The sequence below is a fragment of the Tamandua tetradactyla genome, chromosome 4 (genome assembly GCF_023851605.1).
Source record: "Tamandua tetradactyla isolate mTamTet1 chromosome 4, mTamTet1.pri, whole genome shotgun sequence".
Taxonomy (NCBI): domain Eukaryota; kingdom Metazoa; phylum Chordata; class Mammalia; order Pilosa; family Myrmecophagidae; genus Tamandua; species Tamandua tetradactyla.
The window spans coordinates 191,776,796-191,789,677 of NC_135330.1; the positions used below are offsets into that span (position 1 = coordinate 191,776,796).

Below are 12,882 nucleotides of genomic sequence, written 5' to 3' on the forward strand. Positions count from 1 at the left end.
AGTAGGTGTAGCCTATCCTTTGCAGGAATAAGTTTCGTTGGGGTGAACCCTAAGATTGAAGGCTCAGCCTATTGATTTGGTTGCACTCACTGCTTGAGAGAATATCAGGGATTCTCCAAATGGGGAAGTTTAATATTTCTTCCTATCTCCTCAGTCCCCCAAGGGAACTTTGCAAATACTTTTTTATTCACTGCCCAAATTACTCTGGTATATACCAGGCCATCATACTAACCTGTACAAACCAACAAGATCTCATGCCCTAGTCAAGACTCTATTGTACCAGTTTTTTACCCATTCACCTATTGAAGGACATCTTGGTTACCTCTGTTTTTGTTTTTGTTGTTGGTGTTGTTATGAATAAAGATGCAGTAAACACTCAGGTGTAGGTTTTGGGGTAAACATCCGTTTTCAACTCATTTGAGTAAATACCTAGAAGTTGGCTTGCTGGGTTGAATGGTAAAACTTCGAAAGAAACTGCCAAATTGCTTTCCAAAGTGGTTGTGCCATTTTATATTCATACCAGCAATAAATGAGTGTCTTGTTGCTCCACATTTATTTGGTATTTTCAGGTTTTTTAAAAATTTTAACAGTATATCATGGTTGTTTCAATCCCCTAGTGACATATGATGTTGAGCACTGAGAAAAGATATTGATTTGCCATCTTTATGCTTTGGTGAAGTGTTTGTTCGTATGCTTTGCCCATCTTTTTATCTGAGTTGTTTGTTTTCTTATTGTCGAATTTTAAGTGTGGCCTTTAAAACAAAAAAAGGACCATCTCACGAATAGAGGGCTCAATCACGTATTCATTTATTCGGTAACTCTTGCAGACACTGTCACTCCCAATATCTGCATCCCCCTTCTCCCTTACTAATAGAACTCTGACTTTGTTCCCGACAAGTTCTCAGCCTAACATATTTAGTATTTCAAATCTCCTTTGCAGTTAGAGGTGATCATGTGACAAAGGTCTGGCTAATAAGAAACAAGTAGAAGGTGGTGGTTGGGGCTTCCCAGAAAGACTGTTGAAGGCGCAGACTCTGTTGGCACACACCTCTTTGAGTCTTTTTCTTCACCCACCCCCTAGTGCTTTCCTGAATGTGATGCAATTCCTAGAAAAGGCGCTGCCATTCTGTTGGGACAAAGACAAAAGTCTCACGTGAAGGACAGTGGAGTCAATGCGTGGAAGGTGCCTGAGACAGGCCCACATCACAGAGAGGCTGCAGAAGCCGCAGGCCTATCACTAGGCTTCTTGTTTTGTGATAGGAACCCCGGTCTGGTAAGCCGCTGGACTGAGCTGCTGTCACAGCCATCTGATTCCTGATTCAGCAGCAGTTTTCCTGCGTCCAGTAAGTGAGACCTGGTGGTGGGCGCCAGCCTCTTCCAAAGATTACCCTGACCAGTGTTTAGTTAAAGGACTGGTTAATAGAAGTAGTATATTTAAAAGAACTTCATTTTATTATGGACATAAACTAAGAGTAGAGGAATATTTACTACAGATTCACACTGTACCAGGCATAGTGGGCTGGGAGGCGGGTGGATACAGGAATTAAAAATAAGGACCTTTCTCCCATGGAACTCGCAGTGTACTCAGAGAGAGATGATTGATCTCTATGAACCTACCCTGAACACCTCAGGACAGCGCAACGAAGGGCTAGCAGTGGGTGCAAATGAAGTGTAGCAGCAGTTGGGAGAAGGCAGGGAGGGGTCAACGAAGACGGGGGCGGCAGGGAAATGTGATTAGCAGCTCTGCAAACACAATCTGGGTATCCTGCACTCCATATTACTGAGTTCTAAATCAATGACCTAAATATAGACACGGAAGCTATTCCCCTGGGGAAGTGAAGATGAAATGAAAGAAAGTCATTTTCATTTGAATGTCAGTTCAGTTTTGGATTCAGCAGAAATTAATCACTCTAGTATCAGCATTTGAAATACAGGACACGGTAGTCATTCACTAAACTCCTGTTTATCTTACTAACTGCCAGTATATTTCATGTTGACATGATATGGAAAGTGACTATATGTCATCTTAAAATAGAGCTTTTAAGATCTTCCTTTGGATGTAATGTAGTTTAATAGATTAGATATTTTATGAAGAGAGGGGTATGATTTTCTTTTGGGTTTCTGTTGCTGCAAACTTTGCTAACCTTGATAGCTGCCATTCATGTTTCTTAGCTTTTAACCGCTAATGATAACTACCTGCAACAGATGTTATCACACCTCTGGGAAGACAAGAGCAAGATAAATCTGAATTCGTGTGTCTCGGACATTTTATTGGGATTTGAACTTTTTTCCTAAAACTTCTTCCATTGTAAAGACAAATTTAACTGATTAAGAAGAATAAAGACACGCAAGCAAAATGAAGGTAACATTTCTCATTTTTACAAACCCCTTTCCTTCAGGAAATGAGGACGTATTTGGTTTCTCTCTTTTTTTTTCACCTATTTTTTCTTTCTTTTCTTGGGTTTATTTAAACCCAAATTACCCAGTCTACCTGGCTGTGTTGTATTGTGAAGCGTCTTAGGTCGGCAGCTTCGGTGATATTCTATATTTAATAGGTATTGTGTGGATTGTCTCACTTGTGGAGAGGAGAGATACTGGAGATGGGCTGAAGGAAAAGGGATGACTCTGTAGAGGCAGCAGATGAGAAGATTCTGTGGGCAGGATGCTAACGGATTTGAGACAAGGGTAAAACCGACCAATGAGAGAGTGAGACCGTCTAGTTAAATGGCCACAACCGCCTCGCGGCTGCCTCGAGCCTCCCGCCTGCCCGCCTGGCACCCTCCAGCCAGGCGCCTTCACAGGCCGGGTGAGACTAGGGCACAGGCGCAAACTCAAAGGGACTGCAGTAAGTGCACGCTGCCTAAGGTGATCCAAGGATCCCTGGAAAAACTCGGCCACAAGTATCCCTCCCGCCCACTCAGCCAGTCCGCGGCAAAGGCCCCCGCCGCGCCGGGGGCGGGTGACCCCGGGTGAGAGCCGCCTCCTCCGCAATCCCCGCCCCCCCGTGTCGACGCTCGGCCCTTCTGCCCGGAGCCCCATTGGCCGACGCGCTCGCCAATCGTAGGGAAGCGGCCCGGCAAGTGGGCTCTGGTTGGCGGTGCCGGCCCTGCGCCCCCGCCCCCTCCAGCCCCGCCCACCTGGGTGGGGGCGTGGCCGAGGCCGAGGCCGGACCGGGGGCGGTGTCGCGAGCGCCGCTGCGCGCGGGGCGGTGCGGCCGGGCTGGCGCCGCTGACCATGAGCTGCGAGCGCGATGCGGCGCGGCGCGGGCGGCCGAGCCCCGGACCGGTGAGTGCGCGCAGCGGTCGGCCGGTGGGCCGGCTGGGCCTGTCGCCCTGTCGCCCTTCCCCTCAGGGGCTCGGCGCCGGGCCGCTGCCTGCGAGGGCGCGAGCGTCCGGGCCCCTGGGCCGCCCCCCAGCCAAGTGAAGTTGCCGCATCGGGCCGGGCGCGCGCGCTCCGGGGCGCGGGGCCCACGCGGATCTCCTCCCCGCGCCAGCCCTGCGGCATCGCCGCCTTCTTTCCAGGTTCCCACGTCTACCCGGCCGGCCCTTCTCCTCACATGGTCCCCGCCCTCCGGCCCCGCTATCCCCAGCACATCCCCCCCCCCGCCCCGGTTCCCGGGCCCCGCGCTCCCGGGCCCGCTCCCCGCGCTAGCCGCCGGTGATCCCCGCCAGTGGCGCGGGGCCTCCGCGTGCCACGCGCACGACGCATCCGAGGGCCGCGCGTCGGGACCTTCACATCCCCCCGGGCCCCCGCGCCCTCCCCTTCTCCGGCCCCTCGCCGGACGAGCCCGCCGACCTCCGCCTGGGGGTCGGGCCCTCTCGGCGCCCCGCGCCCTGTCTCCGGTGCGGGCTCCGTGCGGCCGAGCGCACCTGGGCCAGCGTCGTCCCTGCACCGAGGGCAGGGGGTTGCGGCCGCCCTCCAGTCGCGCGCCGGGGCTGCTGCGCGGGGGTAGCTAACCCCGGGAGACTTTCTCCGTCGGGCGCGGAGCCGGCGGCCTGACTCGCGCCTCCTCGGCGCGGGATCTCCACGGCTGGGAAATCTTTCCTCTCCGCCGGTGGCATCTATGGGCAATGGCGCTTTCTCTCTTTGCACGGCATAATTCCCTGATCTAGAACAGAGTTCTCGATCGTTATTAGGAAACTATGCATTGGATTTAGGGATGCAAGTGAACACCTCATTTTCTTAACTGCTGGGGGTGGAATAGAAATGCTTTCTCTCTGGGGATTAATTTTTAACTGGTAGTTTACCACCAGCAATAATCTTTGAGGTTTTAAAAGGTGCAAATTAAAAAGGCCAGTTTTTGCTTTGATGGTCTTAGAATCAAATGCATCACGGGGCATGAAATTTAACTTTTAAAATTCATAATCCGTGTTTCTTAAGGGGAGGAACTAAGGCTTGTTGAAATAGCTGTGCGTCTTTGACGTTAGATTTGTCTAAAGCTATGTTTTAAAATGTCTTTTTTATATGAAAACTAAATTCAAAGCATTATAATTGGCTTATTTTCCAGTTACTTTTAGGACATTCTGTCACACCTTGGTAACTTCTTTTTGTATACCTAAGTTTTGCTTTTAAGGTAGTGAAACAATGTAGTAATTCCTAAAAGCTAGTTCTTTTATCTACTTGAGAGGACAAACGCAGGAAGCCGTGTTTGACCTTTCCCATAGGCAGTTCTTACTGTGTCTTCTCTTTTCTCCCAGGGTTCTAATAATTTAAACATACTACTCATTTTTCTTCATTTTTGAAGATCTTAATTTGTGCTCATGCCATTTGCATCTTTGTAGATGTTTAAAGCTCACTAGCTTGAAAAGTTTGGTTGACCTTATGTATTTGTGGCCTGACCTATATTTGTTTTCACTTAAAACAGTGAAAACACTTTGATGCATCTGTATAAAATTGTTCTTGGCTTTGAGTTGCTGGCATGAAGTTGGTTTACAGAATTGTTTCACCTTTTGTTCAAAATTTATGACTAAGTATCAATGATGTGCTCCACCAAATAGACCCTTTTAAAGAAACCTGAACATAAAGGCAGAATGCTTTCCTAAGTGGTCATGCCAACATTCTCACCTCCATGTATTGTCAGTGTGTCTTTGTAGAAGTTCTTTGCAGTTCCCATGGAAACTGCCATGCAGTAGCTAACGTTTATAATGCTTATTGGGATATTTGGGTTAAAATGATTGCATATTATGTTTTAAAAGGATTGATCATACCAGGAGGCCAGTTCTACTGGTCTTTCAGAGTTCTAAGAACTTTTCTTTGAAGGATACTCACAGATTATGTTTTCCACTCAAATCCACTCAGTTTGCTTTGGGAGTGGCTCTGTGTTGTGGCACAGACCTCAAAATGCCCAACTTCTCTTTTCAGCCCTTCTTTCTTTAGTACTCCATGCCGCTCATTAATGTTGAATCTAATTTCCTCACCACTACATTGGCAGTTTTCTCCTTTCTTGGGACCTGCTTTTGGTCATTTGGAACCAAATGTGGCTTGCTGTCCATGGATTATTCTTTCAGCATTGTTCTTTTCCTGTGACTTAATTTTATTTGCACCAGAAACATTTTACGCTAGTAATTCAGGAGTATTTTTATCGGTAATATATAAAGAGTGCACATTGAAAAGTAAGTTTAATATGAACATAGAGATACATGGAGTTAGAAGACTTAGTTCATTTACAGAATGCGTCTACCAGGCACTATTTTAATCACTGGGGTTGCAGAAGTAAAAGATGAGAGCTTTCAGGAGGTTGATAACCTATAGAGGCAAACAATTAGTGTGCAGTGCAATAAGCAGTGGGATAGGGCCGGGAGCATGACAAGAATGATGCAAACGGTGACCTAATCCCTCCATTCACTTGTGCTGTCATTCAGTGCGTTTTGGAGTTGTACTAGGTGGATATGTGCTGGGAATATGGAGACCATCTGTCAGGCTGGGTCCTAGACAGTGTTACCCATTTGACAGAGTATAGACTGCAAGTGGTTGGAAAGGGGCCAGCCATAGGAGCTCATGGAAGGACCACAGCACTCAAGCTTGTGGATGCTTTGAAGATTAAAAGCCCCCCAGAGGAAGTATACAAGAAGGGATTGCTCATAGTCTGGGCCGAGGGAGAAGTGTGCAAAGGCTTGTAGGGAAGATGGTCCATCAGAGAAACTAAAAGCAAACAAAAGTGCAAGTGAGTGCAAGGGCAGAGAGGTGGCGGGAAATAACCGTGGAGGACTGGAGGCCATGCCATGTAGGGCCTTGTGGCTCCTGTTAGGAGGAGTGTGTGCTTAACTAAGGGCACAGGAGACAGGTGGAGAATTCTTAGCAAAAGAGTGACACTATTGCCCTTCTGGAGAATGGATTAAGATGGGGCAAGGCTGGAAGGAGGAAGCTTGAGGAAGTAGGATTGATAGGACCTGGGCATTGGCTGTGTGTGAGTGTGGGGGTTGATTTTAGGAGAGGGAAGAAGAGTTCAGTTCAAGTTCGGTCTTGACAGCTGGGAGGAAGGGGGCGTCATCCCTAGAAAGGGAGCAGAAGAAGGAGTCGCTGCAGCCATTTGAGGGAAAAGGTGACGGGTTACACCTGGACATGCTAAGTTTTAGGTGCCTGTGGGCAGTGGTGTTGGTTTGGATTTGTGGATCTGCTGTTGGGATAGCAGATGTCTGGACTGGAGAGAGAAATATGAGAGTTCTTGGTGGCACAGTTCCCAAACTGTGAGCTGAGGTGCCTCAGTGAACTTGAAGGGATGTTGCAGGATATTTTAAGTTGTTGAAGGAAAGACAGCAATCCTTACCAGCTCTGAACGTTGTAGCTGAAGGTAGTTAACAGTCTGAACATTAGATTGTGCCAGGTCCCTTTTGGTTGTTTTTCCTTGTAAAGCTGGGATCCTGCTGGCCGTGCCAGGTGAAGATGAGTGAGGCACAGGAAATGAGGGTGGTGGTGTCCAATCTCATTCCAAGGTTTAAGCCGGTGCACACATGGCATTAGTAAATAACAAGATCATTTACCCCTCAGTTTAAGGGTATGTTCTTCAAAACGATGCTCAATTGTTGGGACGTAAAAGTTGCTTGAACTTACCTAACAGTTCCATTTCTTATTCAGGCATTTACTTTTGGCCAGAAACACCAAGGGTGCCTTGAACAGAAAAAGTTTGGGGACCTCTGCCTTTGCATACAAGTGTTCATGGGAAGCTGTCGGAATAGATGTGGTTATATGCATGTAGAGAGAAAAGGGTGGGTACTGAACACAGTGTCCAGGAACTCCAGTACCTGAAGAAATGGTTGACTCCACCTGGAGCCCGAGGAGGTGGCGGCGGCGCTGGGGTGCAATGGGGAGTGGGGGACAGACACACACCATGGCCTGGAAGCCCTACTAAAGGACCTTGGGAAAGAGGCAGCAGTGAACAGCGGTAGCCCCAACCAAGAAAACCCCCCAAGATGCTGAACAAGCAGTGGGTCATGAGTAAGGCTGGTGGTGGCACAGAGCTGGCCCGTTGCGGGGAGGGTTTGAGAGTGAGTGGAAGTCAGGAGGGGGAGCCCGTGTGGGACAATGCCCCCAAAATCAGGTGCCCCAGGGTGGCTGGAGGGAGGGTGGGTAAAGCAAGGACTTTTCTTTAAGCAGTCAGTGCTACTAAAGAACTAGCCAGGAAGGTGCCGGAGAAAGAGCCACCAAGATACTGGCTGAAGTTTCCTTGGCTCCAGCAGCCCTGATGGCACTGGTGATCGTGGCTAGAGGATGTCCGGGGAGCCCCTGGGGGTGGCTCAGAGGGCCTGGGGCTGTGGTGGGGGAAGCCCTCAGCGTCCCTCGAGCAGGGTGTGGAGAGAGAGGGGCACAGGGCGCTGGCTGGAGGAGAGCAGCTGGCACAGGGCGGCTATTTAAGAAGGCTTGTCCCCTCCTTTCTCATGGCATGTTTTCCTTAGGACTGCCTGGTCCCCCGCAGGGAGGAGTCTCCTCTCAGAGCCTTTTCTTCTGGGTCCTGTGTCCCCTTCTAGGTCCTGCTCCTTTCTCACAGCAAACCTTCTCCTCTCGGTGCTTCCTGTTCTTACTCAAAACTGACTTTGTTTGTGTTGGAACCTCATGAGGAGGAGACCCTAAGGTGGGATCTTAGTAGATCTGTCTTATAATCCTTCGATTAGAACAATTTTTCCTTACCTCTTTGGAGCCACTTAATCTTTGGAGCCAACCTTGTGTGTTTATTCTCACCTGGACCTACCCATTTTGAGGTTAGCTCTTATTTGCCTTAAAAAAAAAAAAGTTTATTTTCAGCATCCCAAACATCTAAGGTGTCAGGCTGTATTCTTAGTTTTCAGGTCACCAGAGCTCCCAGGGCCTTGACCCTGAGCTCAGGGAGAGCGCAGCATCTGGGATCATTTCTCAGGTTTTTGCCTCTTATTAGGGGTGCCCTCTGACCTCCTGGAATAGTGGTCTGGGATTTGTCTAGGAGTTTCTTCTTTTGTGTTGTATTTTCTTGGACTTTTTCAGTATTTTGTGTAAATTTTTTTCCTTCTTGCTTTCTGTTTGCTTCTTTTCCGTCAATCCACAAATGTTTGAATGTCTCCTATGTATCAGTCGATTTTGCTTCAGTGTTCACCTAGACCAAGTCCCTGCCCTCAGAAAGCTTATATTCTGGAGGATAAACTGAGGATCCGTTGTCTTCCTAACGAGCCCATAGGCCCCTTGTGGGCAGGAACCAGATGGCATATGCCTTGCATGCAGTTGGTGCTCAGCTTGTGTGTCCTGGCTGTTGGAAGCAGCCTCTGACACCTGCAGATCCCAGGATAGACACTAAGTGGTTTCTCCCACCTGCCCTCTTCCCAGAGCCTTTGTGAGTGCTGGTCTTGGAGTTCTCTTTTCTAGAAATTGAAAGCTAATTGGTTTTTAAAAGTTGTGCTTCCATCTGGATGTGCTGAAGATTCTGTTCCCACCATGCAGCTGTTCCACGTTCGGGCACCGTGTGGCTTGCTTGCATTGTGCTGCCGCACAGGCAGCTCCGTGAAATTATGCTGCAGTAGAAAAGTATTGATGGTATTGACTGACCTAGAGTCGGCGGGTCCATATTTTATAAGCTTAATGGATGAAATGGTGCGTTCTTTGCACAAAGCAGATACTCAACACTTATTTTTTTTTCCTTGACTTTGAAAGTCACATGTGTTGTTTTACAACCATATAATAAGTAGGATGCTCAGTACTAGGAAGTTTTAAAAATGTGGTATGAGTCCTTTTTTTGCCCTACTAATAATCACCTATTACGTAGCCCTTTAACGTGACAGTGTTGTTTGCTTGTTTTGCCTGTTCTGTTATATAGTTCTGCATTGGCGTATTGCCTCGGCAGATTTCAGTTCTGAATTGACTTTGTCACTCTTTGCTGGGCCACATTTTATTGAAATTTTAATATTAATGCTTATGATGACTTTCGTGGATTTAAATTGCTTCCCGTGGTGCCCGGGAGGAAAAGTGTTTGAAAACTTGGGCAGTAAAGTATCTAGTCCACATTGAGGGATGACACTGGCAGAAAGGTGGCAGATAGAGAGGGGCAGTTTATGCTTATGTTTGCATCATTCCTGAAGACGTTTCTGTGCAGCCTAGAATGAGAAGGAAAGAGGCTTCCGCTGCAAACAGCCTGGTCTCCAAAGGTTGACTGAAATGTGAATTGTTCTTTGAGCTACCTCAGTAAGGAGGTTTATTAAAATGTCACTCCTTTTTCAAAAGTTGGTATTGCAGCTCAGAATGGTTATGTCTTATCCATGATGATGAAATTTTTACCTGAGCCATAATTAACGTTTTCATTGTTTCTGCATTGTTTGCCCATTGAGTCATGTAGGCTAGTTAAAAAGTTCTTCCATTTCTGGCATGTCCAGTTATTTCCATATCTCCTCTCAAAAAAAAAAGTCATATTATGGAAGCTGTGAAACTTTGAGATAGCTTTTGAAAGACTTGTTTAAAGTTAAGGCATTGAAGGGTTTCAAACAGAATTTTTCTTTTGTTTATAGTTACTACTTGCCAGACAGGAGTACAGAAATTTGTGGTTTTATTTCTTACATTATTTGGTTTAGGATGATTGTCAAATCTTACATTGCCCTGCATTTTAGTATTTACTCAGCATTCCTTTTCTTTTTGGTCATCGATATAACTCAGATCAGTAGCTTGTATTAAATGAAAGTTACAACTAGAGTTTTTGTTTAAATGGGAGTGAGAGAGTGAAAGAGAACCAGCCTCGGCTCTGTTCCATAGTTTTTGCCATCCATAAAAAATATATTAGTTTCTTCTCCCTAATATGTTCCCTGGTTTCGTGCTTGGGGTTTTTTATAGGTTACATTGGAAGAGATAGTAGATGCGGTGACGCTCTTGCGGTCCATAGAACTGGGGTTCTTATTAAGGCTGATTATGGTAATGTCCTTAGATGAAATGGAAACACAGCCTAATAAAAACAGTTCTGCAGATGGTCAGCTAAGGTGATTTAATATGCTTTGTTATGGTGAGAATGAACACACTGCATATCCTTCAAATAGTCATTCACGAATATAATTGATCTCAAATAGATTTTTTTGTAAAAGATATATAGAAGATAATTGAAAGCTCTCGTTTCTGCATAGCTTGGAATGTCATTGTTTTATGTTGCCAATTAAAGGTAGCTCTGTATCCTTTGGAGTTCAAGGACAGAGAGCTGACTGATTAATTAATAGTCAGTACACTGTGTGCTAAGCTTGTTGTATTGCAGAGGTTGGTAAACCTCAGCCTGTGGACCAAATGTTGCCTGTTGCCTGATTTTGTAAAGAAAGTTTTATTGGAACACAGACATGTTCATTCTTTTGTGCCTTGTCTGTGGCTGCTTTTGTGCTCCAAGGCAGAATTGAGTTAAATACTTGATACTGAGACTGTCTAGCTCACAAAGTGTAAAATATATACTATCTGGCCCTTCAAAATAAAAGTTTCGCAATCTCTGCTCTACAGAACAAATTCTGTTATGGAGCTTACATTCTAGTGGGGGAGAATGGTAATAAATGACATAGCACTATATAATATGTAGTGATAATGGCTATGAAGTGAAATAAAGCAAATAACGGGATAGAGTTCCAGTGACTGCTATTTTGATGGGGTGGTCTGGAAAAAGTCTCTCTGAGAAGGTGGCATTTGAGCAGGGACATGACAGAGGTGAAGGAGTGAGCCAGCCAGGCAAATATTTTGGGGAAAAGCCTTACAGGGGGAGGAACAGCAAGTGCAAAAGTCCTTGGTGTGCTTGAGTATCAGCAAGGACAACAATGGGTGTGTGTGTGTGTGTGTGTGTGTGTGTGTCACATGTGATAAGGGCTGGATCATGTAGGTCATATGGACTATGGTGACACTTTGGATCTTATTGTGAGTTGGATGAAAGCCATGGCAAGGTTTTGAGCAGGAGAGTATTTTTTTTAAATGTAGTTTTATTGAGATATGTTCACATACCTGTAGAAACCATCTGAAGTTTACACTCACTGGCTCACTGTATCATCACATAGTTGTGCATATAACCCCATGATCAGTTTTAGCATATTTTCATTACTCCAGAAAAGAAGTAAAAAGAAAAAGAAAATCCAAATCTTCCCATACTCATTATCCCTCCCTATTATTGACCCATAGTATTGGTGTGGGGCATTTGTTACTGTTGATGGAAGAATGTTAAAATATTACTGTTAACTGTAGTCCATGGTTTGTAATAGTTACAATTTTCCCTCCCCATTATTAACTCCTTGTAATAGTGGTGTACATTGTTCTAGTTCATGAAAGAACTTTTTCGTATTTGTACAGTTAATCTCAGTCATCATCCACCACAAGATTCACTTTGTTATACCTTCCCATGCTTTTACCTCCACTTTCCTTCTGGTGACATCTTGCCTGTAAAATCCCCCTTTTCCGCCACATTCACACACCATGCAGCACGGTTAATTGTTCTCACAGCAACATGCCACTGTCACCTCTGTCCATTTCCAACGTTTAGGTTCACCCTAGTTAAACATTCTGCACATAGTAAGCAACCCCTCCCTCCCTACCCCCCACTCTTTAGCCTCATTCTGTATCTTGGTAATCTATTTTCTAGGTTTGTGTCTATGAGTTTACATATTATAGTTAGTTCATATCAGTGAGATCAAGCAATATTTGTCCTTTTGTGTCTGACTTATTTCACTTCATATAATGTCCTCAGGGTCCATCCATAGTCACCCAGGGTTCATCCCTGGACTACAGGGGAACCTGTGGGGACAGACACTAGCAGTACTTCTGACCCTAACCTAACCCTAACCGTAGCCTACAGATATACTGTAGCATTTCTGAGATTTACTGGTGACACTTGGTCTTAACTCTGAATAATATTCTCTTGTATGTATGTACCACATTTTGCTTGCCCATTCATCTGTGGATGGACACTTTTCGGTTGTTTCTGTTTTTTGGCGACTGTGACTAGTGCTGCAGTGAACAGCGGTGTGCACATGTCTGGTCATGTCCCTGCTTTTGGAGAGCAGAATGATATTTGACCTAGATTTTTTTTTTAATTAAAAAGATTTCTGTGGTAAAATGTCTATAACATGGAATTTGTCATTTTTGCCATTTTTAAGTGTGCAGTTCAGTGTCATTAATTACTTTCACAGTATTGTGCAACCATCACCACTATTTCCAAAACCTTTTTAACACTCCAGACAGAAGCTGTGCACCCGTTCATCAGTAGCTCCCTATCCCCCCCCCCCCGCCCCCGGTAATCTGTAATCTTGTTTCCGTCTCGATGAATTTGCCTGTCCTAGATATTTCCTATGAGTGGACTCATATAATATTTGTCCTTTTGTGTCTGGCTTATTTCACTCAGCATACTGTTTTCAAGGCGCACCTGTGTTGTAACATGCATCAGGACTTATTAAGGCTATTGATTTTTGCAGGTTAATTCTA

General features: G+C 45.7%; 1 protein-coding gene across 1 annotated transcript in view; it reads left to right on the forward strand.

The window, feature by feature from the left end:
- The first annotated feature begins 3,218 nt into the window (after nt 1-3,218).
- The window catches only part of WASF3 (WASP family member 3), a 160,450-nt gene continuing 150,786 nt past the window's right edge, over nt 3,219-12,882 (forward strand). Inside the window, exon 1 of the mRNA XM_077158897.1 lies at nt 3,219-3,285. The gene's annotated coding sequence lies outside the window, so the exon portion shown is untranslated. The remainder of the gene's footprint in view (nt 3,286-12,882) is intronic.